Here is a 26444-nt window from a genome sequence, read left to right as displayed (position 1 = left end):
TGATTGTATTCCAAGTTGACAACCATTAACAGGTTGTTTTCATTAATAATGTTATAATGGGAAAAAAATTCTCGTGGGAGAAAAAAACTGCTCTCTTTTGTTATTTTAAATATTTAACATTTAGGTCATTACAAACTAGTTTTTGCATCATCAAATTCGAAAAAACACTTTTCACTACCATGCCCAGATGTTACAATACTATAAAAACATTACTTTATACTACATGATGAGAAATGTACAGATTACTTTGTGCAACCTTCTCCATGAAACCAAGACATGTAACATAACTATGTCTCCAGTTTTACAAATGAATAAATGAAGGTATGCCAACTCTGCAACATTATTTTGAGTATTAATCTTTTTATAGTATAGTCATACCTATATTTCAAATAATAGCTAGACAATACAAACATTTCTGTCTAAATATATTAACACTTAGCAAAAAAAACACTAATAACAGAACACATATAATTTCCATACTTCTTATAAAAATCTGTGTTTGCCCTTTGGCCACCTACACACAAGAGAAGTTCATAATGACATTTCATATCGTGCACATCATATTTAAAAAATGTAAAACTACAAAATAGTGTATAAACTTCTGTTAGCACTACGTAGTGGTGGATAACTTTTTTTACTATATCAACATTAATTATAAATTATAAAAATGATACCTACATTGCCATTTCATAACTTCTTTCATGATTTGGTGTGCATCCTTTTTCTCACCACCTACACACCTAAGAAGCTGAACTCAATTTTCTTAAAACTGCCATACAAAATAAAAAAAAACATGCATGGTTTATTGACTGAATAGATTATCCAACTTTTTTGAAAACCTCTGACTTTTCTGAAAACTTCACACTGCCCATAGAATATAGTTATACATTTAACAAACAAGCCGTTTGAGTTAGATATTAATTTTAATTGGAATACTTTTTTAAAACATAATCGATACATACATATTAAAAACTAGATTTTGCAGTGTTATTTCTAAATTACAACCACAGTCACTGCATTGCATATCATGGAATACATTAATTACAAGATCAGAAAAGTGTAATGTTTCTGATCAGGCACATGCAGATACACAAATCTTTCTCAGAGATCTGGAGTTGAATAACGTTTCTTACATTTCGGACATATATGATTCCACTCATAACTAATTTCTTAAAACCTATCTACATTAACAGTTTCTGTCACTAATAAATCAAAAACAATCATTAACACTTATTGACTATCTTTCTGTGTATTTTGAGAAAATTGTTGATTTGCACTTGCAACAGCTGCTACATTTCGGATTGATATTGCAGATTGTAAACTGTGGATTTTCATCTACATCTACAGATATTTTAAGAAATTAAAGGTACTTCTCTGCTGTGGGAAGCAACCTGTATCAATGGTTTCATTTGAAGCTGCATTACAATAGCATTCAACTACTGTGTCATTACTAAATCTGCATGTGATGGTTGAATGACTGTCCAACTCTGTTAAATGATGTTGTTTATTAGTGTTACAAGGACTGATTTCATTTGAATGTGCTTTCACTGATTTCCTGGATGTTTGCTTCACAAGTACAGGTACAAGGTTCAGGTGAGGAGCATACAGTAGATGCAACCTATTATATGCTTCAGTGCAACGCAATGTCAGCAGTCACTTTTCTTTCATCAAAGGTTATTAAAAATGAACCTTCTATATTCTTCAAATGTTATACACCTACATATGTCATTCTTCTTTGACACCTTAAAGTGCCAAGGATGAGTATGCTCATCCTGTTTGCATAGACGTGCATAATAGCCTGACACTTAAGGAATTAAACACTGTATGTCCAATGTCAATAAGTGATGCTTCTAAAGTCAACCCTTGTAATTTATTAATAGTTATTATATAAGCAGAGCACAATGGAAACTGTGCTCTTTTCACAATGGTATCAGTAAAAAGCATGAAATGTGTAGAGGTCCAATAAATTAACTGAGTTCCTTCTACATGATCAAAGTTAACTTCAACATGTTCATTATGTGTACTGTGAGGAAAAGTTTCAAATGCGATCACTCTTCCCATCCCTCCATTGACTAGACCAATTTCTACATTCATGTTCCTCTTTAACCCCTTAACTGCCATGGGTACCTCTGCCAGTGGCAAGGTCTTTTTTGGTGATTTCGATATGTCGCCATTCAATCCTATGTACATTTTTTGTTAAATGGGATATCTGGGCCAAATGTGGCCCCTTTTTTCCCACATGTAGGCGATCATAACGCCATCAAGGAATCTGAGTTTGCTGTAGGGGGTGAGAGAAAATAACAAAAAAGTGAGAAGCTTTGTTTTTTTTCAGAAAATGACAATAAAATGATGTACAAAGAAGCCTGTGTTTTTTTCCTTGTAAGTGCTAGGAACAAATGGTTTGCTTTGATGATTTCCCCATGTTCCAAGATTTCAAGAACAGGTTGAGTGCAAACCAAGAAAAGATATTTTGATATGTTAACGAGCCAGAACGTGGACGGAATGGAAGAGAAGGTTAGGGAAGCTACATTTGAAGACAGAAAGTTATACATTTCTGAAAAGTAGACAAAATTCCAAGTTTAGGATGGGGTGATTTGCACAGCTCAGGCAACAACTATGTAAGGAACAATTCCATAGTTCGAGGAAAAATTGGAAAAATGACAGAAAAAAAGGTTTGTGGAGAACATGGTTGACCCGGTAAGGGAATGGCTTCTGTGAATTTTGAGAAAAACAATGCCACGCTACATTAACCAACTCTTCCAGTTAGGAAATCACACATTTTCTTAATGTTTCACAAAACAAGCAATACCAAAAGCCAAAAATGGAGCCATGGTACACAGGATTGTTATGCTTATGGCCTAAACAGACAAATGAAGTGAGGAAGGGCAAGCATACATTTATTGAAAGGGCACAGGCAGACCTTTTGAATGGTAGATGCCTTGTGCAGGTTACAAAAGTGTATAATGCCTAAAGCAGCAAGTAAATGTAGGTCACATTTAGGAAATGAAAGGGGTGTGAGAAAAAGTGCAGCAGCAAATGGGTTGAAACATTTTGAAAACAATGTAAACACAACAGATGTCATACCTTTCCACATTCCCACAGGTGTGCCAACAAAAACGGTACCTCACATGTGTGGGTGCACATACCTGTCACAAAGGGAAAAGGCTAAACCACTGGTAACCATAAGACTTTTGGCAGAGCATATTTTGAGGAATTTTGCTCTTGTGGACAACCTACAGATTTGGGCCTGGGGTGTCGCAGCCACCAAGGAAAACAGGGAACCCCATGCATTTTGGAAAAGAGGACACCCGTGGGAAACCACAGTGGTCTGGCTTGCACAAATCGCCCCAGAATGTATTAACCACAATCCCCAGCGAACTCCAACATTTGGTTAAAAAGACAGTTTTCTGACATTTCACGCTGCCCACTCACCGAAACACCTTGCCAAAAATGCATGTACTCCCTTCCCACATTCCCACACGTGTCCCGATGAAAACAGTACCTCACAAGTGTGGGTTCAACTACCTGGGTGCAAAGGGAAAAGGCTAAACCTCTGGTAACCCCAAGTCTTTCGGCACAGCAGATTTTGAGGAATTTTGCTCTTGTAGACAATCTACCGATTTGGGCCTGGAGAGTGGCAGCTATCAAGGAAAACAGAGAACCCCATGTATTTCTGAAAAGAGGACACCTGTGGGAATCCAAAATGTTGTGAAAAAAACACAATTTTCTGACATTTCACTCTGCCCACCCATCAAAACACTCTGCCAACGACACATGTTCTACCTTCCAGCATTCCCAAAGCAATCCCGATGAAAACGGTACCTCACATGTGTGGGTTCCCCTACCTGGTCAGAAAGGGAAAAGGCTAAACCACTGGTACCGCAAGTCTTTTGGCAGTGTAGATTTTGTCGGAGTTTGCTCATGTGGACAACCTACAAATTTGGGCCTAGGGTGTCAAAGCCACTAAGGAAAACAGAGAACCCCATGCATTTCTGAAATGAAGACACCAGTGGGAATCAACAGAGGTCTGATTTGTGCAAAACGGCCCAGAATGTATTACCACAATCCCCTGCAAAGTCCAAAGTTTGGCAAAAAACCCTCAATTTTCAGACATTTAACTCTGCCCACCCACCAAGACATGCCACCACCACCACTTGGCCTGCCTTCCCACGTTCCCACTGATGTCCTGATGAAAATGGTACCTCACATGTGTGGGTCACATGTGTGGGTGAACCTACCTGTGTGTAAAGGGAAAAGGCTAAACCACTGGTAACCCCAAGTCTTTCTGCAGAGCAGCTTTTGAGGAATTTTGCTCTTGTCGACAAACTACCGATTTGGGCTTGGGGTGTCGCAGCAACCAAGGAAAACAGGGAACCCCATGCATTTCCGAAAAGGGACAATTATGTCTAGCCAAAGAGGTGTGACTTGCGCAAATCACCCCAAGTCTTTCGGCAGAGCAGATTTTGAGGAATTTTGATCTTGTGGACAACCCACTGATTTGGGCCTGGGGTGTCGCAGTCATAAAGGGAAACAGGGAACCCCGTGCATTTCCCAAAAGAGGACACCTGTGGGTATCCACAATGGTGTGACTTGCGCAAATTGCCCCAGAATTTATTACCCACAATCCCCGTCAAAATCCAAAATTTGCCAAACAAAACACACTTTTCAGACATTTCACTCTGCCCACCCACCGAAACACACTGTCAACAACACATGTCCTAACTTCCCGCATTCCTACAGGTGTCCCAATGAAAAAGGTACATCACATGTGTGGGTGGACCTACCTGGGTGCAAAGAGAAAAGGCTAAACACTGCTATCCCCCAAAGGGTTTGGGGAGCAAAAATACAGATTTGGGTCTGGGTTGTTGCATCCACCAAGGAAAACAGGAAACCCCATGCATTTCCGAAAAGAAGGCACCCGTGGAAATCCACAGACGTCTGACTTGTGCGAATTGACCGAGAATGTATTACCCACAATCCCCGGAAAATTCTGAAATGTGGTGAAAAAACACAATTTCAGACATTGTGCCTCTGCCCACCCACCAAAACACACCACCAAAACCATATGCTATCCCCCAATGTGTTTGGGGAGCCAACCTACAGATTTGGGCCTGCGGTGTCGCAGCCACCAAGGTAAACAGGGAACCCCATGCATTTCCAAAAAGAAGATACCTGTTGTAATCCACGGAGGTCTGACTTGCGTGATTCGCCCCATAATGTATTACCCACAATCCCCAGTAAAGACCCACATGGGAGACGGGTGCCAAAGGCCAGAGACATAACCCCCCCAACTATCCTGGAGATCTGGCGGGCCTGCAGTACAGCTTCTCCCTCCAAGAAAAGATGGGCAATAAGCCGGGGCTCCCTGCAACTAGCACTGTGATTGGGATGGTAGACCCACATGGGAGATGGCGGCCCAAGGCCAGACACATTACCCCCGACAAATCCTAGAACTCTGGCTCGGCTGTGTTGCAGAATTTCCCTCTGGGAAAGTCCCGGAACCCTGCGTGGCTCCCTGGAACTGCTGCTGGGCTTGGGGATGATATGATAAAACCACATGAGAGACAGCCACCCAAGGCCGAGGCATAACCCTGACCATTCTGGACTGCTGGTTGGGCTGCATTACAGAATTTCCCTTGGGTGAGGGAAGGGGATCTTGCCGGTGGTCCCTGGAGCTGGCATTAAGCTTGTGTACCGTTCCCAATCACAGCGATAGTTCCAGGGAGCCCCAGAAGGGTCCCCTTCTTTTCCTGGTGGGAGAAGCTGCACAGCAGGCCCACCAGATCTCTAGGATAGTTGGGGGGTTATGTCCCCAGATTTAGACGGCTGTCTCCCATGTGGGTTGACCATCCACAAGCCCAGAGAAAGTTCCAGGGAGCCCCGGCAGGGTCCCTGTCCTTTCCCAGAGGGAAAAGCTGTAACGCAGGCCAGCCAGAACTCCAGGATGCTCAGAGGTGATGCCTCCGGCCATGGGCAAAATGTCTCCCATGTGGGTTGACCATCCCCAGGCTCAGCGACAGTTCCAGGGAGGCCCGGCAGGGTCCCTTCCTTTCCCAGAGGGAAAAGCTGTATCGCAGGCTAGCGAGAAATCCAGGAAGGTTGGAGGTGATGCCTCTGGCCTTGGGTGCCTTGTCTCCCATGTGGGTCGACCATCCCCACATTCGGTGGTAGTTGCGGGGAGCACTGGCAGGGTCCCCTTCCCTCTCACAATGGAAAATCAGTAACGCAGCCCAGCCAGCGCTTCAGGAGAGTTGGGGGGTGATGTCCCTGGCCTTGGGCGGATGTTTCCCATAAGGGTTGACCATCCACAAGTCCAGCGGCAGTTCCGGGGAGCCCTGGCAAGATCCCGATTCCTGCAGGGAGGTGACATCTGTAATGAAGCACAGCCAGAGGTACAGGCTGGCCTTGCGGACGGTCATCCCACATGGGAGACAGCCGCTCCCAGGGAAACACCAATGTTATGATGGTATGGGGGGAATTTTGTGGCCTGATCCTGCAATTGTGTCCTAGCCCATCAAATTACCTCCCCAGACAGCCCACTCCCACCCATACTACCAACAATCCAGACCCAGTCCCACTCACCCCACTGACAATGGGCCCGAACCATAGAAGATTAAAAAACAGTACTCACATAACGTTGCAGCTGCTCGCGTAGAAAAAGCTGTAAACAAAACAAAAACACGTGTTAACTATGGTCACTGCAGCAAAAACAAATCATAATTGCTACTCTTGGATCACAGCCCCCCTTTCAAGCCATCCCTGGTAGTATACTGACCCTCACCCCTGAATAAAAACACATTTTCCCCTCCCTGGGGGCAGATCTCTGCCCCTATCTGTCCATAGGGAGGGCTGCATGAGAGCATCCCATGCATTTTGGGTGGGGGGAGAGGGATACCCCCCTTTTCATTACATAAATGACTGGCAGTGTAGGGTGGCCCGCAAACCCCCCAATACCTCCCTGTATTTCTAAATTTTATTTTTTTGCTTTGGGGGCCCTGTGTCAAGTTTTCTACTGGCCCTCTCCCCCCACCCCAAATGGTTGGGGGGCATCTCATGTAGCCCTCCCTGGTGCCACATAGGGCCAGAATATGCCCCCAGGGAGGGATGCATGAGATGCCCACCCTCTATTTTGGTGCGGGGGCACCCCCCTTTTCAATTCATAAATGACTGGTGTTCTAGGGGTCCCCCATCCCTCATCAAAATCTCATTTTATTTTCAATTATTTTTGTTTTGTTTTGCCCCTTCCCTTGAGGCAGATGGGCACATTACTGTGTCCATCTGCCCCCATGGTGGTCAAAATGTACTGCCCCATCCTTGGAGGGGGCTGCACCAACATTTCTGGATGGTGGCATCTCATGTAGCCCTCCCTTGGGGCAGGTAGAGACAGTAATCTGCCCACAGCGAGAACTGCATGAGATGCCCCCTCTATTTTGGGCGAGGGGGAGAAGGCCACCCCCTTTTTCATTACATAACACATTGGTGGTCTAGGGTGCCCCCGAACCCCCATCAAAACCCCGTTTTATTTTCATTTTGTTGTCCACTTCCCTTGAGGCAGATGGGCACATAACTGTGCCCATCTGCCCCTTAGGGTGGGCAAAATGTACTGCGCATGCATGAGATACCCCCCTCCATTTTGGACGAGGGCCAGAGGGCCACTCCCCTTTTCAATACATAACTCACTGGTGGTCTAGAGTGCCCCCCACCCCATCAAAAACCCATTGTATTTTCAATTGTTTTGTTTTTGTTTTGCCCCTTCCCTTTAGGCAGATGGGCACATAATTGTGCCCATCTGCCCCCAGGGTAGGCAAAACGTACTGCTCCATGCTTGGGGGCGCTGCACCAAGATTTCTGGTGGCCCTCTCCCCCACCCCAAATGGATGGGGGGCATCTCATGTAGCCCTCCATGGGGGTAGATAGGGCAGAAATCTGCCCACAGGGAGGGCTACATGAGGTGTCCCCCCGATCCACTTTGCAGGGATCACACAAAAGAAAGTGTCAAAAAGGATGAGCTATCTCGTCCTTGGCAACACGAATGTAATGTCAAGGATGAGATGGGTCATCCTTGGCACTTAAGAGGTTAACATTACTCTTCCATTGATGCACAGTTTCACAACTCCTTCCAGCCCTTCTCTTTTAGAAATGGAATTCTCTAGTTGACCTAAGCGAGCTTGTGCTCTCTTATCCAAATCTAAAGGACAAACATGACCATCTGAAACATCACACAATTGTATGTTTACAATATTTTGCTTCTCTGGCAGTAGCATTGTGGAGTTAAACTTGTTACACTTTGCTGCAAGTGTGCACATCAAAGCAACACATGAAATGTTTATTTCCTTAAGAGTCAAAAAGACATCAGAAGAATAAACTGCCTGTTTTCACCAGGAAGGCGGTTGTCAAAGCACTGGAGAAAATAAAAGAGGAAGATTTCCTTAAACAGCTTCCATGCCTTCCAAGACCACAAGAAACCAGATGTGATGGTCTGGAAATTCAATGAAGTCATGCTGCAATATTTGTTGCCCGAAGATACAACAAGTACTGCAGGAACTTGCCATGAACCCCATGGATTATAGATGGGGAGCAAAAAATGGAATATTCTGTGGAGGAGTTCATTTTAGAGCCACTAATGGAAGTTTTTAAAGCAGACCGCTTTAAGTTTTCATCGTCTGGAAGAGGACGATGTCAATGCCAGAACATTAGGAAAAGGAATGCCATTTTCCATTGAGCTTGTGAATCCTCACAAGGTAACATTTACAACCCAAGAGATTAATGAAATTCAGCAGAAGATAAACCACTCATCAGAAAAAATAAAGGTTCGAGATTTACGGGTTGTAAAAAGGGATGCATTGGGCCATATGATAGAGGTGGAGGAAGAAAAGGGGAAATGTTCCAGTGTCTTAATATGGACAAAGAAATTCATCCAGAGAGAATATATTGCATCTCTAGATGCTATGAAGGAATTGAAGTCACAGAAGACCACTAGCTGTCCGTGCATGGATTATACATACAATGAGTACAGAATATGTAAATAAAAACTCAAGCAGGGACATACAATAAGGAATTTGTGCATGGAGACTTTGGAAGGACAGAGACAAATATGGGATCTTTAATGAAGAACACTGCTGCCAGTCTACTGCTAGATATGGAGTTTTTTGATGTTGACTGGCCTCCACAGCTGGATGATTAAGAGTGTTACATGAGGATAGATAACAGGAGAACTTGGAATGCAGATGAAATGTATTCAGTAATGTATCTTGCCTACCCCTTGCAAGATTAATTTTTTGATCATGTTGATTTGTACAAGCGTATGTTTCCCTAAAATTTTATTGACACAAATCATATGTCAAATATCCTAAATGAAATACCAACCCCAAGGATGTTGAGTATTATAGGAAAAACAAAAAAAAAGTATTGTTTTTGGTTTCACACTTCTCCAAAGATTTGTAAAGACTCTGGAGTGATACATTTTCCTATTACAAAGCCCAAGGTATTGGCTGTGTAGTTATGGCTAAATTGCTAATCCCATAGGAAGAGCACTTTTTGGGCGGCTTGTATCTTCGCTCCCCCTGGATGAATCCTCACCAAACTTTGCAAAACAAGGTGAGGTTTGGTCCAGGGGGAGCAAAGTTATAGGTATGGTCCCAAAATGTATTTTTTCCCATAGACATAATGAGAAAAAAACTTTGTGCAGGCCTACAACTCAAACCGCTGGATGGATTTCCACCAAATTTGCAGCAGGAGTGGTGCCTTAGTCCCGAAAGCTTGCTTTTGTTAATTTGGTATAAATCTGTCCAGTAGTTGTTTTTTTTAAATTGGCCAACACGTAATGCAAAACAATTAGTGATAGCTATATCCGCTCCGCGGACACATTTCCCTGTTTTCTCTGCGGACAGGACACCGATTGGCTAATCGGTTTACGTCATGCCACAGACACACAATGTGTTCTGTGATTGGCTGGGATGAGGCGTGAGGTGCTTCACATTGTTTTGTTGCGCCCACCATCTTGGATCCACCGACAGCGCAGCGGCAAACAGAGGCAAAATGCAATTTTGGGGAGTGTGTTGGTGTGCAGAAGTGCTTGGGGAGGGTTGGGGAGTAGGAGATAGGTCAAATACTTTATTTGTTTAGGTGTCAGCTACCCCTGATGTGTTCGCAATGTCTGCGGTCTTCGCGGCTCTCCGCGGACATAATAAATGCACTACTAGCTGTTTTACTTTAGTCTGATGTTGGTTTTGGGTTGTTAGTAGAGGATTGATTGTAATTAATATCCCCTATAAGCAGCTCACATACCACAGTCAAAATGTTTGGGATTATAGGTGTGTTATGCAGCGGTGGTTGTGGCCAGGGCCTAGATTCTTCGATGCATGCCGGAGGCCCTGGCCACAACCACTGCAGTAAAACACACCCATCGAATCAAACACCCATCAAATATCCAGAACCCAAAAGTATGTGTACTGTTTCGTTTGTAGAGTTTGTATGTGAAGATTTGGCTAGGTTATACAGTTAAGATTGTGGAGTTTGTAACAAGGAGTGCAGTGTTTCTGAGTGTATTTATTGTGTACATACTGGTTGAGTTTTTTTGTGGTTGTATGCAGTTTTTTTCATGACATGGGTAACTGGACCAGACATACTTTTTCGATCTCTGTGATAAAAGAAAAGATCATGTCTTAGAGCAGGTAGTTTATAATGAGTTATTGCATTGCATAATAGACATTTCTGTATTTGTTTGACCCTCATATTGAGTACTTTACCCGTACTATAGTTCAAACCAGTGTACTGTGTAATGTGCTCAATTTCTGTGTTTGTTTTCTAAATCATAGGGTCTGTGGGAAAAAAAAATCTGTGCTGGATTAAAAAAAACTTCTATGTTGTGGTACTCTATATTTCTTTCATTGTTTATTTCTTGTTTCTTGCTAATCTTCTATCTTTGGCTTGTTGCAGATTTTTGCGGCAATTAGATACCTGTTGATGTATTCTAATTGTTTATTTCTACTTTTATGCTATTCATATATCTGTTGGGTTGTTGCAGATTTTTTGGGGCAGTTAGGTACCTGTTGGTGTATTCTAACTGTATATTTCTCGTTTGATTTTAGTAGTATTTGTTTATCTGTTTGCTTGTTGTAGATTTTTTGAGACAGTTAGATACCTGTTGGTGTATTCTAACTGTATATTCCTTGTTTGAGTTAGTGGTATTTATTTATGTGTTTGCTTGTTGCAGAATCTTGGGGCAGTTAGATACCTATTGGCATATTCTAACTGTGTATTTCTTGTTACATTTTAGTAGTATTTATTTATCCGTTTGCTTTTTGCAGAATTTTAGGGCAGTTAGATACATGTTGGCGTACTTTAACTATGCACAGTTTTGAAGTAAGCGTTTACAAGATGTGCTGGCAATCTCTGCTTTAGAGTAATGGTACTATCATTACATTCGAACCATCCACAATTCTTTTTTATATATGCAGTGTAGTGACCTGCATTGGTTGTGGCTCCTGCGTGGTAGATTATACCTATTGTTATGAAGGTTTTCTTACCCAGTGATACTTGACCATGTGAGCGATTATCTGAATTGCAGGTAGTGCATAATCTGCCATGGTTTGCATTTTGTACAAGTTGCTGAAATGGAATGGATTCACAGTTAGGTATGGATACATACACAAAGCGTTCATTAGGGACTTGTTCCTTTGCCACATGGCTGCAGAGAGTGCATGCATGTTTCCACATTTATGAAATCTGAAATATTTCATTTATAGGTATGTTTTTGTTTTCCAGTACTTTTAGTAAGTACATTAGAAATTCCTGTAGATCTTCTTGTGAGTTATAGTGAATTTGGCAATTCCAGCACAGTAGTCCAATTCTTGTCTTGTTCCATGAACACTGTAAGTGTTGAAAGGATTGTTGGTTGCATTTCTATGAAGGACTAACATTTGCAAAAACAATTGGTCTGTACTGTGTAAGTAAATGTTCGCAATAATTGGTGGGAATTGGAATAGAATATTTATTGCTACATTTGCGTAGCAATTTACAGCAGTTATATTTGAAAATGTGAATGGACCTGACAGTTCTGTCATTTGTTCCAAGTGTGTATTGCTTCTTTGAAGAAGTAGTTGAGTTACTTTGACCAGCAGATTCTTCTTTGGTTGTGGTACTTGATGAAGTATTAGTTTCATTTTTTCTTTGGAGGAATTGTAGTGATATCCTGTATCATTTCAGTTTGAAATAGTTTTCTTTTACAACGTTTTGCTTTTTGTGGAACAGGATAGGTTTTTAGATGGGGGTGTGGCGTGAACGCAGCCTATTGCATTCTAGAATGCAAGAAATATCTGCATTTACTTTACTTGCATCAAAGTCGATTATAAATAGCCCGTCATTTGTACATAAGCTTTATAGTGCTACATAGCTCATGCCTTCTTAAAATACTGTGCTACCAATTTCTATTAATGCTTTATCTAGGGTAAGACCTTGTGATTTGTGAATGGTAACTGCGTATGCTAGAGTTAGTGAAAATTGTTCTCTGCGTACATACATGTCATTGAAAAGAATGAAGCGGGCTGTAAAGCATCCTATCCTTTGAACTTCTGACAATGTTGTTGTCACGTGGGTATGTTTGAAAGCCAACATCTGTACCAAGTTCTCCATTAACTAGTCCTTGTTCCACTCAAGGTTACGTTTAAGCATTACTCTAGAGTTTAAAGATAATTTTGATATTTTCTCCAAACCAGCTGTGTTGGAGATAGAGTTTTCTAGGGTATTTAGTCTCATTGTGGCTTGTTGACACGTGGGAAGTATCAAACCATGTACGTCAGTTTATCTGTTGAGCACATTTTTATTGTTGGTTGCATTTCTTTTTTCAACATTGTTTCATTGAATTTTGAACAGCTTGCAAGAGTTGGCATCAAGGACATAAAATTGACATTTTTGTGTGCTAATTGTTCCATGACATCAGTAGCACATGAGTTATAGCCATAGAGTGCATTGATTTGCCTGGTTTTCAATATTGCTTGTGCTTCTTGAGATACTACACCAACTCTAATACTTTTTAAAATGTGAGGTCTGCAGACTGGCACATGTTTTATGTTAATTCTCTGCATTGGAAATGTTGCCAAAGGTTGACATTTTCTATGCTGTTCAGAGATTTATGGCACAGTTTGTGCCCTAAGGTTTTAAAAATAGGTTCAGCTTTCACTGGTGTCAATTGAAGAAGATCTCCAGAAACAATAATGTGTTTTCCTCCAAAGAGCTGTTCACAGTCTGTTTTGAGGACCTCTTGTAATCTGAGGTGAATCAAAGCCAACATTAGGTTGGAGATCATGCTCACCTCATCTATTAGCAGCATTTTCATTTGTTTGAAAACTCTTCATAGTTCCATTGCAGCTTCTGTGGAAAGTTTGTAATAGTCTCATTTGTTTTGGAGTTCTACTGGAAGGAGTAGTAATCAGTGTAAAGTGACACTGCCTATGTTTTAGGCAGCTAAACCTGTGGGGGCATTTACAACAGCTGACAGTTTGTTGTTTGTCATGCGTTGAAGGAACTTGCTGATGATTTTGATTAAGAATGTTTTGCCTGAACCAGCTTCACCACTCACATATAGCAGTATAGGTTTGTAGTCTTGGCAGGTACAGTTTTTATTTTCATGTTCCACACCATGTTCAATTTGTTTTGTTATTTCTTGGAAAATGCTATGCTGCTCATTGTTCAGTTGTGATTTTAGTACAGCAAAGTCTTCTGTAGCATGTTCATACTGACACATGGGGCCTCATTACGACCCAGGCGTTAAGGGTTAACGCCGTTGTTAACCCTTAACGCCTATTCTGATTTTAACAGCTGCTTTTAGCAGCGGTTAAAATCCATGGCGCTAACCTGCCATGATGCTAATTACGCCACCGTAATTTACGGTGGCGTAATTAGCGCCTTCCCCACTCCCATTATGCCCTATGGGGAAAAAATGGGAATGGGGAAGGGAAAATGGGAAATGGGGATTTACCGCCCCACTCACCTTGGAATGGGGCGGTAAATCCGCCATCCACCATGGTGTAAACGTAGTTTACACCATGGTGGTAAAGTTGGCGCAATTAGCGCCTGGGTTGTAATGACCCCCATGGTGTTTTCTACTACTATCATGGCTAATTCTGCCTCATTTGCTATTAGTGGCTGTCCAAGTGGTTCTTTGCTTCCTGTTACAGAAGATTGACTACTGTCGAGAGTGTCCTTATCTAGTTGGGCCTGGAGTTCTTCTTTGTGTTGCTGTTCATTGTGCAACATTGTTTGGTACTGTTTAAAGTTTCAGTCTGTTATAGTTCTTTCATTTGCTTTGAAAGCGTCTTCATAGGAGTCATATGTATCCAGTAACTCTTCTTCTTTTCTCTATGGTTTAAAAAGTTGTAGCAGGGAGATGTAATACGGTTCTTTATGTTGAGGAGTTTTTAATGATAATTTGATGTGATTAATTAAGCTGCATTTGGTAAGTTTCACTAAGCTACCTTCACAATTTACCACTCTGTATCTACCTTTCTTTAAATCTGGTTTAACATTATTTTTGTATGTGAAGTTTTGGGCTGTGTGGTAGAGACACATGGTTTCCAAAGTGGTGCTCCTGTTTGGGTAGTATGTGTCTGGTAGTATGTGTCTGGTAAATTGTTTTTCAAAATGTTGTGGCTGTTGGGATCATTTTAGGCTATTGTGTCCTCATATTATTTGTGAACTCTGTTTCTTGATTTAGCAGGACCAAGACTGAGCCATACTCTATTGTCAGATTTTACATACAAGGCAGTACCGGTTAAACAGTCTGCAGCTTCAGAGCAGCCACATCCTCTATGAGAGAACATTTTTATGCCTAAGCTGTACAATTTCTGTGATAGTGTTTTGTCAGATGAAATGTCATCCCAGAGGTCCTGAAGCTCTGTTTTCTCTGCTTTGGTTAAGTAGGCTGTGACATATCGTGCAACTGCAGTGGAATTGTTTGCAATGTTTGCATTCTATAGGAGGGCAATGATTGCATTGTAATCATTGATGTATTTTGATTCTTCTGTTCTTTTTATGTAATATGTGTTCTTATGTGATTTACCTTTGACACTATGGGGGTCATTACGAGTGAGGCGGTAAGGGATTAACGGTGCTGGTAAAGGTGCCGGAGCCGTCAACCCCTTACCGCCTCATTACGAGTCTGCTTGCAGTAACCCGCAAAGGACGCCTGGTTTTACCAGGCACCCTTAGCGGGTCCTGCAAACAGACCAGGGTGCTAACAACGGGCCCGTTATTAACGGCCCGTTGTTAGCACCCTCCCCATTCCCATTGAGCCCTATAGAGGCTAGAATGGGAATGGGTTCCTTTAATGAGGAATTACTGGGTCCTCCAAGGTCGGAATGGCCCAGTAATTCCTCATTCAAGGAACCCGGATATGGTACCCGGTAGTAATGAACCCCTATGTCTGACTGATGACATGAAGTTATTTACTTGACCTGTTGCTAAAACTGGTCTAGGGAAAGCAAAGCAGCATTTGGTGTAGTATTTCCTTTTTTTTATATTTGCAACGACAATATTTCCCACATTTGTGTCTTTGAAATTCTAAAATTTGTGAATGAAGGTCACTATGTGTTGTTTGTGAAGGGATTTCACAAGTGACATATTTTTGGATGAACTGTAAAACAGTGGCATCATTGTCCTGACCAAATTTGGAAGAATCTTTAATCCATAATAGCATGTGGATGTCTGGTGCTCCTCTGGCTTGGTATTCTTTTCTCCAAAAGAAGTGTTGAACTTCTCCGAGGGGAGGAACATTCTTATTACAAATAAAGTGTACCATTGCAATGAAGTGATGATGGAAATAGCTTGATACATTTGCAGGATCTAGAGAGCAGAGTTCTCATGGTGTTTTTATATCTATGTTTGTTTTCTTTTTTTTTTTGCTATGCGTAGGAAATCGTGTAACTCCTCCCATGCATATTCTGCACAACTTAATATAACAAACCAAGTGGGTGGGCCAAGGTTTCTTATCATACAGCGTACATCTCAGTGATGTCAGAACCAGTATTCTTTTGTACCACGCATGTTTGCTAAAAGATTTGTAATATTTGACTGTAAAACCTCGTCTTTTTCTTGCACTTTTAGTAATAATTGTGTAACTGACATATTTTGAAAATGGGATCCTGATTTTAATGTGTGTGCAACTCCATATCATAGAGTTGCTAGTTCACTTTCAAAGAGAAGGTGGAATATGTATTCCACGTTTTGTCTGAATCTAGGGTCATCAGAATACATTCGTAGAGAGCGATATTCTGATCCTGTTATCTGTGTGGGTCTATCATCGTACCTTCCTCCTTTTCCAGTAGGAAAGAGTAGAGGAAAGGCCTGTGCTTCTATACTTATTTCCCATATGCTGATTGGACCTCATTTGGCTTGTTGCATTTGGTACGTTTCCAGTGCATCATCTATAGTGTCTTTAGAGTGTAAAGCATGAATTGTATAATGGTCTAAAATATTGGATTCTGTAGCAGGATTTGGAAGTTCAAATTGACCAGTTTCTGGTGACTCTTGAATTATTTCAATGGTTTCTCTCAGGTTTTCTTCAATATTTACTTCTTTGTAGTATTCATTGTTGTTTTTTAGATATCGAAGGGCTTGTTTAACTTCATGTAAGTCCACGAGTTGTTGCCAATTTCTTTTGCCTCTTGTTGGTATGCCATTTGCTAAGACAACTAAAGATTGATCTATTGGCCATTGCACTCCTAGAGTGTATACATTTTCTTTGAGATCTAATGGTAAATAAACTACTTTGCCACAAATGCCTTTGACTAATTCAGAGGGAGGTAATTTTGCTGTTTTTGGTTGGAGGCCTATTATTGCTTGAAATGGGTGCACTGTTTGAATAAGATGCTCTCAAATAAATGTATTTGTTGCAGGGGTTTTGGTAGTGGGAATAATTCCAAGTTATTTGTATTAGCACATGAAGGTGTTTGGTTGTTATAAAGTTTTGCAGTGCAGTATTTGCAAAATATTAAGGGGTCAGTAATGTTGTATTTGTTTTCTGTTATAAGGTAGAGAGCTTATTGGAACCATTTTGAATCTTCATTGTCTTCTATTTTGTACGTTATGCCTATAGTTTTTGTGGTACTTTTATAAGAAGTCCTGCAGCAACCCACACACACATGGTTTGGTACTTGAGCGGAGGTACTTTTAAACTTTACTATTTCTTTTTTGTATGTGCTTAATAGAAGGTTGCTATTTGTACAGTAGTTGCTAGTTTGTTGCACATCTATACTCATTTTGTAAGTGGCTTTCAATTCCAAAATATTTTCTCTGTATATGCTCTATTTCTTCGAGTAGTTGCTTAGCTGTACCATGTAGAAGATTGTTATTTAAATTGGCTGGACTTTTAGCATACTAGAGTTTTTGGACTTGATTTCTTATAGTTGAATGATGTGTTGATATCATTTTGATATGATGGAAGGGTCTTTTGCAAATAGGTCCTAAATGCAGGCTAATGAATGTCCTTGTAGTCCTGTGTATATGCGCACTGGACAGGCATCCATATTTTGTAGTAGTTTCATTTCCATTTTGCCTTTGCTTTTTACATACTGATGAGGAACAGTCGTAAAGATTTGAAAGATGTTTGGGCAATGTTTCACATTGATGTGCATGGCCATTTGTAAACTGGATGTTTTGGTTGGGAAGAGTGGGGAGGTGATATTGAGTTTTCTGGGGATAGTTTTGTGAGCAGAGTTTCTTGTTCCATAATGGTGTTATTAAGTGTTTCATACCCTCATCCACTGCTATGTATGGCTAGTGGGTTTGTTTGCTTTTGCTTATATGCTTCTTCATTAAAATATGGTTATGTGGTCATGGTGTGACTCCATTCACCTCCACAGATGTTTAAGAAGCTATTATTGTTGATATTCCATTTATTGAGAAGTCTTTTTTGTAGTTTGGTAGTTAGTTTTGTTAGTGGTTTCATCCTGTTTAAAACTAAAATAAATAACTTCATTTTGAGAAGGATTGCACTGTCTGAGAGAGCTTCTAGGATTGTGCATGATTTGTCTCCTGTTTTTAAAAGGTTCTGAAGGACTCTGTGGAGGAACATTTTTGGTATGCTTACTTGCCACTACATCAAGATTTATAGGTGCAGCGTTAGCAGTAGTGGTATCTGAAGTCTTGTTAATCACTTTATGTTTGATTTAACATTTTGATAGAGGAGGGAAAGTTTCTGTACTGAAGGCTTGTTTTGTTTCGCTTAATGACTATATTAGCTGTTTTGTTTGAGCTTTTTATACAAAATCTGCTAGAGATGGATGCTTATTTTGTACATTTTTATTTTGATTTGCTCTACTTCTGCGTTGCTTTCTGTGGAGTTGCTTTTTGGTAGGCATTCTTTGGGGTCTGTTGGAGAAATAAAAGAAAGTGTGGGTTGGGCTGTTGTGCAGTGTATGTGTGCTTTGTGCATGAGTGTCTGAGTATGATGGAATGTATGATTGTGGAGGTGTGTGATTGTGCAATGTGCATCTACATCAATTTGGATTGCTATTCTTGTATATGTGTGTTACTATATTGGGCTTCAGTTGACAATATAAAGTATGCAACTGGTAAGGGAAAGCACTAATACCACATTGAATGGTAAATGGTAAAGGGTTAATATATTTGTTTCTTCTACAACACTAAAATGCTTTTGTGTTTGAATAACAGTTAGAACATTATGTTAGTTTTGTACTTACTTTTTTGTATGGAAAGAGTACTTTTCTTGTTCGTACTTCAGACGCTGTTGCTTTGCAGGAGAGTGGTCTTCACTGAAATTGTAAAAGAAAGTAGTGAATATATGTGTTTATAGCAATTTTGTTAATGTAAACATTGTTTTGCACTATTCTTTGCCTATGTGCATCCTGTATATTTTATTTAGAATCTGTTAGTTGAATACATTTTTCAAATGAGTATAATAGTAAACGTATAGTGCACACTTATTTTTGTTAATCTTATGTCAAAGGATGTTAAGAGAGAGAACAAATAATCATAGGCATTTTTTGCTATTTTTACAGGGTAAATATCAGAAATTGTACATAAAGCATTCAATGTATGGCTTTGTGAAGGTGTGGGAAATAAAGCAGAAGGATTTCATATAGAGGCAGCGGTGTTGTTTGATCTGGGAGCCTTTCTAATGAAATGTTCTGTGTGTGTGCTTGAATGAAGATGCATGTACTCATCCTGGCTGCGTGTACTTTTATAATATACTGGACGGTCTTTTTCATAATTATACTGCTATTTTTCCCATTTTATAACATGAAACAATATTTTTTTAGATAGGTGTGTGTGTGTAAACAAAAATTTGGAGAGCTGAAAGGTTTGCAATTGACACTTCATCATAGAAGATAGGAGAAATGACAGTAATTTCATTTTACAGCACTTACACAGCCCAGGGCATTGAGGCACTGATACAGGAATTGTTTGTATTTTAGTTGCATAATTATTTTGTCTTAGTTGCGTATTTATAACGCGCTTAAACACTCAGAGGTTTCTAAGCGCGGACCCGGGGATCGAATATGTGTTGCTTTGTGTCGTTTTGCTTTCAAAGCGTACACGTTGCTGCTGAGCTATGCTCCCGGATGTATTGTATTACTAGAAGAGGTGTACATGTACTGTGTAGAAAATATTCATACCTGTAGTCTGTGTTCATGCATGTAGATGTTCATGAATCTTCAAGTATAAATCTTGGGGAATTTTTTCGTAGTTGTTGCTGTCGGTCCTTTGCAGTCACAGCCGAATTGTACTGAGAGTGATCAATAGGACATCTAAAGTGCTGATCTGTGATGACAGAGTTAGATGTAGAGTTTTTGGATGTGATAGGTGGATAATTGTGTGACTGCTTAACAGTAGCAAATGAGGAAGTGCTGCAGAGAGTACAGTGGAAAGGGTAGAAGGGCGGCCCTAGTGTTACTTAAGCTCTCCGCGGACCAAGCATGAAGTGGGAGTGTATTTTGAGGATTATGCAATCAGTTGTTGAGGTTCGGCTTCGTATTCAGAGGGGCTGTGTGTAGTGAAGATGGCGGAGGTGCAAAAAGTCAGGGTGTTGGTGGTTTGGAGCAGTATGCTAAATCTAGGAATGTGGCTAACCATTTTGACACAAAAGGAGTGAATGTGGTGTGGAGCACTGTGCTTGATTTGAATTTGCAGGCAATTCTAGTAGTTTTTCAGGATATGGCTAGGTTTCATAGTCCACATGTAGTTGTCGTACACTGTGGTGCTGTGCTTTTGGGCTATGTCAGTGCCCCTACTTTATTGCAAGATCTGCAAAACTTGGTTCAGGCAATCATGAACGTCCTTCCAAATGCCAAGGTTATTTTTTCTGCTTTGTTACTAGAGCAGTATGGGACAGTAGTTGTGTTTTTTGTCCTCAGCAAAATATTGCTAGGTGTGCAATCAACCGAGGCATGTTTGCTTTCATGCTTAGAGCTGGTATGTTCTTTTGTAATAATGAGACCATTGATTCTGATAATGTTGTTTATTTTAAAGAAGATGGCATGTCTTTATCTTTTATGAGAAATGCCATGCTGGTTTGGAACCTAAGGGTTGCTTTGGAGAAGCTAATGTGAAGTTTTTTGGAGGAAAATAAGAAAACAAAATACAAAATAAAAGGTGTTTCTGAAGCATCTGAAAAAAACCCCAAAAAAGGCTCTTCTCAGAGCCAACCTCAATGGGGAAATGGGCACACTATTAAATTTCATGCCATGATCAGATTTTTCGATTTGTCCACGGACAGCGCGGTTGTTTGCGGACAAGGCATATTACATACAGGGATGTTGGGGTTGAGAGGCATCCAAATGAGACTGAGCAGAGACGGGATTGGTCAATAAGATTTACTGGGTGTGTTGTTGTTAAGACGGATTTCTGAACTCTGTCCTGGTGGCGCAGAAGTTCAGAAGGCCAACCTAATTACTTGGAACAGGGTAACCTCTGGACAAGCCAGACCAATCAAGGTAGCGATCGCGGCGGTCAAGACTAGGTCTCAAGAGGGGTGAGGGTGACTGAAAGCCCGCAGTGAGCACACAAAGCAAGAGCGCTGACAAACTACTCCAAACAGTTGTTATATCAAAAATAGATACACATTTATTTTAAGGCCTTTAAAATAATGACCGTAGCGAGAAAATCACAATATCACAATATTAAACCAACACATACCATATCAACACAATATATATACAAATACACAGTCGCAAGCGTTTAAAGCACGAAATATGTAGTCCACCTGCCAGGGAAGGAAAACAGGCAGTGCGATAATGCTTTCGACTCAGTTCGCCTTCATAGGCACCTAACTAGATGGAAGTCCGAGCCCTGCGAAGAGTGGAGCCTTGTGCTCAAAGTACCTGCCACGCCGGTGCCGACGGGCACAAGGGGAAGCTCTTCGGAGGAAGTCAGGCAGTTCACGTTAGTGCACAGCAGAAGAAGAACAGGTTCCGCAACTCAAGCGCAGCCTCCACAGCGGGCAGAAGCAGAGCGCGAGCGCGGCAAAAGGGTGCTGTTTTTACACAGCAGGGAAAAGCAATGGGATACTGCAGGAGGGCGACCAGATCCTAGATATACTACTCACCGGTCCCCGAAGCAAGCAGACCCAGGCTTCTCCACGATAGTTTCAGCAGCTGGCAGGTTCAGAAGAGCAGGGAACGCTTTGTAGTCGTGTAGAGCAAAAAGACGTCCCAATCGACGAAACCGGCACAGTTTTGTTGCCGCACAGGACAACGGAGCGGCCGTGTGTATTCGAGCCAAATGAACCCTCCTCCCTTCAGACCTGGGGACGCCAAGCGTACGAAGCGTGGGAGAGGGACAAGGACTCGCAATACAACACAACCTGGCGGCGGTTGCAGAGCCAAACTCCTTGGTAAGCTGGTCAGTCAACTGGATGGCCCAGAGACGCTTCCGAAGGCTTACTTGGCAGGAGATGGTTGAAGATGCCGGGAATAGCTGTTCCTGCTATTCCAAAGGTCGAAGCACCAGTACAGGCCTTCTGGTTCGATCAAAGGAGGACAGGGGCTCTCCGGACGACAGCAGTGCAAAGGAGGATTCCTTCAGCGGGTCACCAGCGATTCCTCGGTCCAGCCTCGTAGTTGCAGGATACTTGGCTCCTGTATTCCTTCGTTCGTGAGAACTCAGGAGATCGACATGGTAGTGGTGTTTCCAGCCCCCTCTTATTCACGGTTCCCTTCGCGCCAAAACGGAGGGGAGCCAATGGGAGATCCGCTCATCAAAACACATACCATACGTGGACCAATCACGGACCACGGTGGTCCCAGGCATTCACACCACCCTAGACTCTCTGGCACCCAGGATGTGTGTTGGGACCAGACATCCCAGCCCACACCCTGGAGGCACACAAACGACATGTAGAAGCCCGCGAAAGCAACCACGTTTCGCGGGAAAGTACATGCCCAAATAAGGAAGGCCCCGGGTCGCCGGACCTGGGGAAGGTGAAGGGAGCAAGACGGACAGTGGACAGGACAAAGGAGCCTCGCGGCCTGGCCATGTTGGGAGCCAGGCCACCATTTTGGGTTCAGTGCAAAAACGTGCTCAGAACGCCAAAAGGAGCTCAAAATAAACAAAACGATCGCTGCCACCAGTCCAGTCCCTGAATGACTTGCACCGATCAAATACCATCCTATAAGAGTATCTAGGGCCTGTAGAAGGCTAGAGACCCAAGAGAGCTGTAACTTAGCTTACAGTGCCCTCTTGTGTCGTGTTGCACTAAAGCTGCGACACGATAAAAGAAACTACGGGAAACCACGTTCCCCGGTACTGACTGTCTTAAGGGCATGTCAGTTTCCCCGTAAGAAAGGAGCGAAAGCCCAGAGAAGTGCGGCAGAAGGCTGTACTTCTCTGGCAAAGTCAACAACAAGGTTAAAAACAATAGCAAAAAGTTTAGGGGTTGCCACATGGAGGGAAAATTCCCTACAATTACGAAATCTTTCCTAACACTCGCCCCTCCCAGACTATGGACAGGGGGAACTAATCCACCCCTGGATGAGTCTCTTGTTCAGGTCGGTTAAACATTCTGGACAACCCATCAGCATTGCTATGTTGGACACCTGGTCTATGCTCAATAGTGAAGTCGAAGCCTTGAAGACTTATGGACCACCTAAGCAACTTTGGATTCTCCCCCTTCATGTTCATTAGCCACTTTAACGGCTTATGGTCAGTCTGCACAGTGAAGTGGGTCCCATAGAGGTAGGGCCTCAGCTTCCTTAGGGCCCACACAACAGAGAAACATTCTTTCTCTACCGTGGACCACCTGAGCTCTCTGTCCTTAAGCTGGCGACTAATAAAACCGATAGGGTGTTCCTTACCCTTCTCATCTACTTGTGATAGTACAGCTCCTATCCCAGTGTCAGAGGCATCCGTCTGCACGATAAAAGGTCTTTGATAATCAGGGGCCCTTAGGACAGGGGCCTGGCACAAGGAGTCTTTTAAGCCATTGAAGGCCGTCTCACACTCGTCGGTCCAAGTTACCTTCTTGGGTTTCTTCGGAGTTGTGAGGGCAGTCAGAGGAGCAGCTATGGTGCCATAGTCTGCCACAAAATTGCGATAATACCCCGTGAGTCCTAAAAAGGCTCTCACTTGGGTTTGCGTAGTGGGGGTAGGCCAGTCTTGTACTGCTTGTACTTTACTGGGTAGAGGCTGTATCCTCCCTCCACCTACTTCATGTCCAAGGTAAACCACTGAGCCTTGTCCAATCTGGCATTTACTCGCCTTTATGGTCAAGTGGGCTTTCTGAAGAGCCTGGAGCACAATCCCGAGGTGTTTCACATGGTCTTCCCAGGTGGCACTGAAAACTGCTATATCGTCCAGATATGCAAGACAGAATTCGTCCAACCCATTCAACACATGATTCACAAGCCTCTGGAAAGTGGCAGGTGCATTCTTCAACCCGAACGGCATTACCCGGAATTGGTAAAGGCCGTCTGGAGTAGAAAATGCTGTCTTCTCCCTGGCATGTTCTGCTAACGCTATTTGCCAATAGCCAGCAGTGAGGTCAAACGTGCTGAGGTACTTGGAGGCACCCAAAGTATCCACCAGCTCATCTGTTCGAGGCCAGGGGTGGGCATCTGTCTTGGTGACAGCATTCAGAGCCCTGTAATCCACGCAGAACCTCAATTCAGAAGTGCCTGCCTTTGGAACCAGAACCACAGGACTGGACCAAGGACTACTAGAGGGTTCAATCACCCCAAGGTCTAACATTTTGTTGACCTCGGTCTTAATATAAGACCGTACTTTATCTGACATCCTGTATCCCCTACTTTTGGTAGGTACACTGTCTCCTGTGTCAATGTTATGTTTGCACCAAGGTGTCAAACCAGGGGACTGTGAAAACAGGGGGGAAAACTGCCTAAGCAAACTTTTCACCTCCGCCTGCTGATCAGAAGTCAGGTGAGGGGCCACTCGGACACCCTCAACGGAGCTATCTGAAGGACCGCTCTGGAACAGGTCGGGGAGAGGTTCAGACTCCTCTTCCTCAACGTCTGACGCCAGTAGCAGTGCTGCGATTTCGACTCTTGGGACGAAAGCCTTCAGCCTATTCACGTGGAACACTTTTGGAGCCTGTCCAGGCCTTCCAAGGTCCACTAAATAGTTCACCTCACCCAGGGGCTCCACCACTGTGTAAGGGCCTGACCATTTGTCCTGTAAAGCGCGAGGCCTTATTGGATTCATGATCAGGACTTGCTGACCAGGTGTAAAGTTGATGAGGGAAGCTTTCTGGTCGTACCAATGTTTCACCAGCGCTTGCCCTGCCTTCAATTTATCACTAGCCAAGCCCATCAGAAGTACCATCCGTTTTCTGAGCCCTAGCACATAGTCAACTACATTGGTAGTAACAGGGGGAGTGGGCATCTCCCATCCCTCCTTGACAATGGCTAAGGGTCCCCGTACGGGATGACCGAACAGAAGTTCGAAGGGGCTGAAGCCAACACCCTCCTGTGGTACCTCTCGGTAGGCAAACAGCAAGCATGGTAAAAGAAGATCCCATTTTCTTCTCTGGGGCTCCTCCAGAGCCCCAATCATGCTCTTTAACGTTCTGTTGAAACGTTCCACCAGACCATTGGTCTGGGGGTGGTATGCAGAAGAGAACTTGTAGGTGACCCCACATTCTTTCCACATAGCCTGCATATACTTCGACATAAAGTTGCTGCCACGATCGGACACAACTTCTTTAGGGAAGCCAACCCTAGTAAATATGCCGAGTAAAGCTTTTGCAACTGACTTGGCAGTTACAGTTTTCAATGGGATGGCCTCAGGATACCTGGTTGCATGGTCGACCAGCACCAGGATAAACCTATTGCCCGAGGATGTTTGCGGGTCAAGGGGACCAACGATGTCGAACCCTACCCTTTCAAATGGTACCCCCACAACTGGGAGTGGTACCAACGGAGCTTGGATTGTCGCGCCAACCTTACCAGACAACTGGCAGGAGGCACAACTCCTGCAGTGACTTTCTACTTGCACCCCCATCTTGGGCCAGTAGAAGTGCATGGATAACCTTTGCTTGGTCCTCTTCATACCAAGGTGACCAGCAAGGGGAACTTCATGCGCCAACTGCAGGAGGAAGGGTCTAACAGCAAGGGGAACCACCAACCTCCTATGGTCTCCTTCTGTAGACTCTGTGGGCTCACTATACAGGAATCCACCTTCCCAATAAATCCTATGCTTCCCAGGAGGTTCACCCTCAAGCTGGGAGCAGGCCTGTCTCCTTAGGCCTTCCAGAGATGGGCACTCACGTTGGCCTTTACTGAATTCGTCCCTATCAGGACCTCCTTCAACTAACAAGTCTTTTAGTTCAGGATGATCGTTGGGGTCGAATACTTCAGGCATCGCCACCTCCTCGTCAGGCTCGGGCGATTGACCAACTTCCTCCACCGCAGTGGTAGGCGAGCTCGGGGGAATATTCTCTTTCCCCCGTCTTGACTTGTAGACTCCTTTCGCCTTGGGTTGCCCCTTCGGCTGGGGCGGCGTATTGGACTTGGCCAATGCCGCCCGTGCTTGAGACCGTGTGTAGGGTCGTTCGGCAGTGTCTCCTACGAGCCCTAAAGCTCTGAGATCATTACCTAATAAGACCTTTCCCGGGACGTTTCTCTGAATGCTCACTGGAATCCTGACAGCTGTACCATTTAAAGTTAGATTAACAGGGATCACGGGAAACATACGGAGGGGGCCGTCAGCCAACTTAGTGGGCATCAGAGTAGCTCTGGCAACTTCCTCTGAGTCTACCAAGGTAGAATCCACTACAGTTCGACTGCACCCACTATCCCTAAGAGCTGGAGTATCCACTCCATTGATCAGCACACTGTCTTTAAAGTAGTGCTTGGTATTATCCGGAATCCTAGCATACGCCTCTGCGACTTTAGGCTCCCAGGAACCCAGGGACACTAAAACTACCTCGGCCTCTATTCCGCTGGGAAATGAGTCCGAGGAGAAGGATGCTCCTG

The 26444-nt window shown here is 43.0% G+C and overlaps 1 pseudogene; it reads left to right on the top strand.

The window, feature by feature from the left end:
* LOC138525946 (tRNA pseudouridine synthase Pus10 pseudogene) overlaps nucleotides 1-9184 on the top strand; it is a 132823-nt pseudogene extending 123639 nt beyond the window's left edge.
* The last annotated feature ends 17260 nt before the right edge of the window (nucleotides 9185-26444 follow it).

The sequence above is a fragment of the Ambystoma mexicanum genome, chromosome 7p (assembly GCF_040938575.1).
Source record: "Ambystoma mexicanum isolate Mex_15411 chromosome 7p, UKY_AmexF1_1, whole genome shotgun sequence".
NCBI classification, from domain to species: domain Eukaryota; kingdom Metazoa; phylum Chordata; class Amphibia; order Caudata; family Ambystomatidae; genus Ambystoma; species Ambystoma mexicanum.
This window is presented reverse-complemented; position numbering and strand designations above follow the sequence as displayed.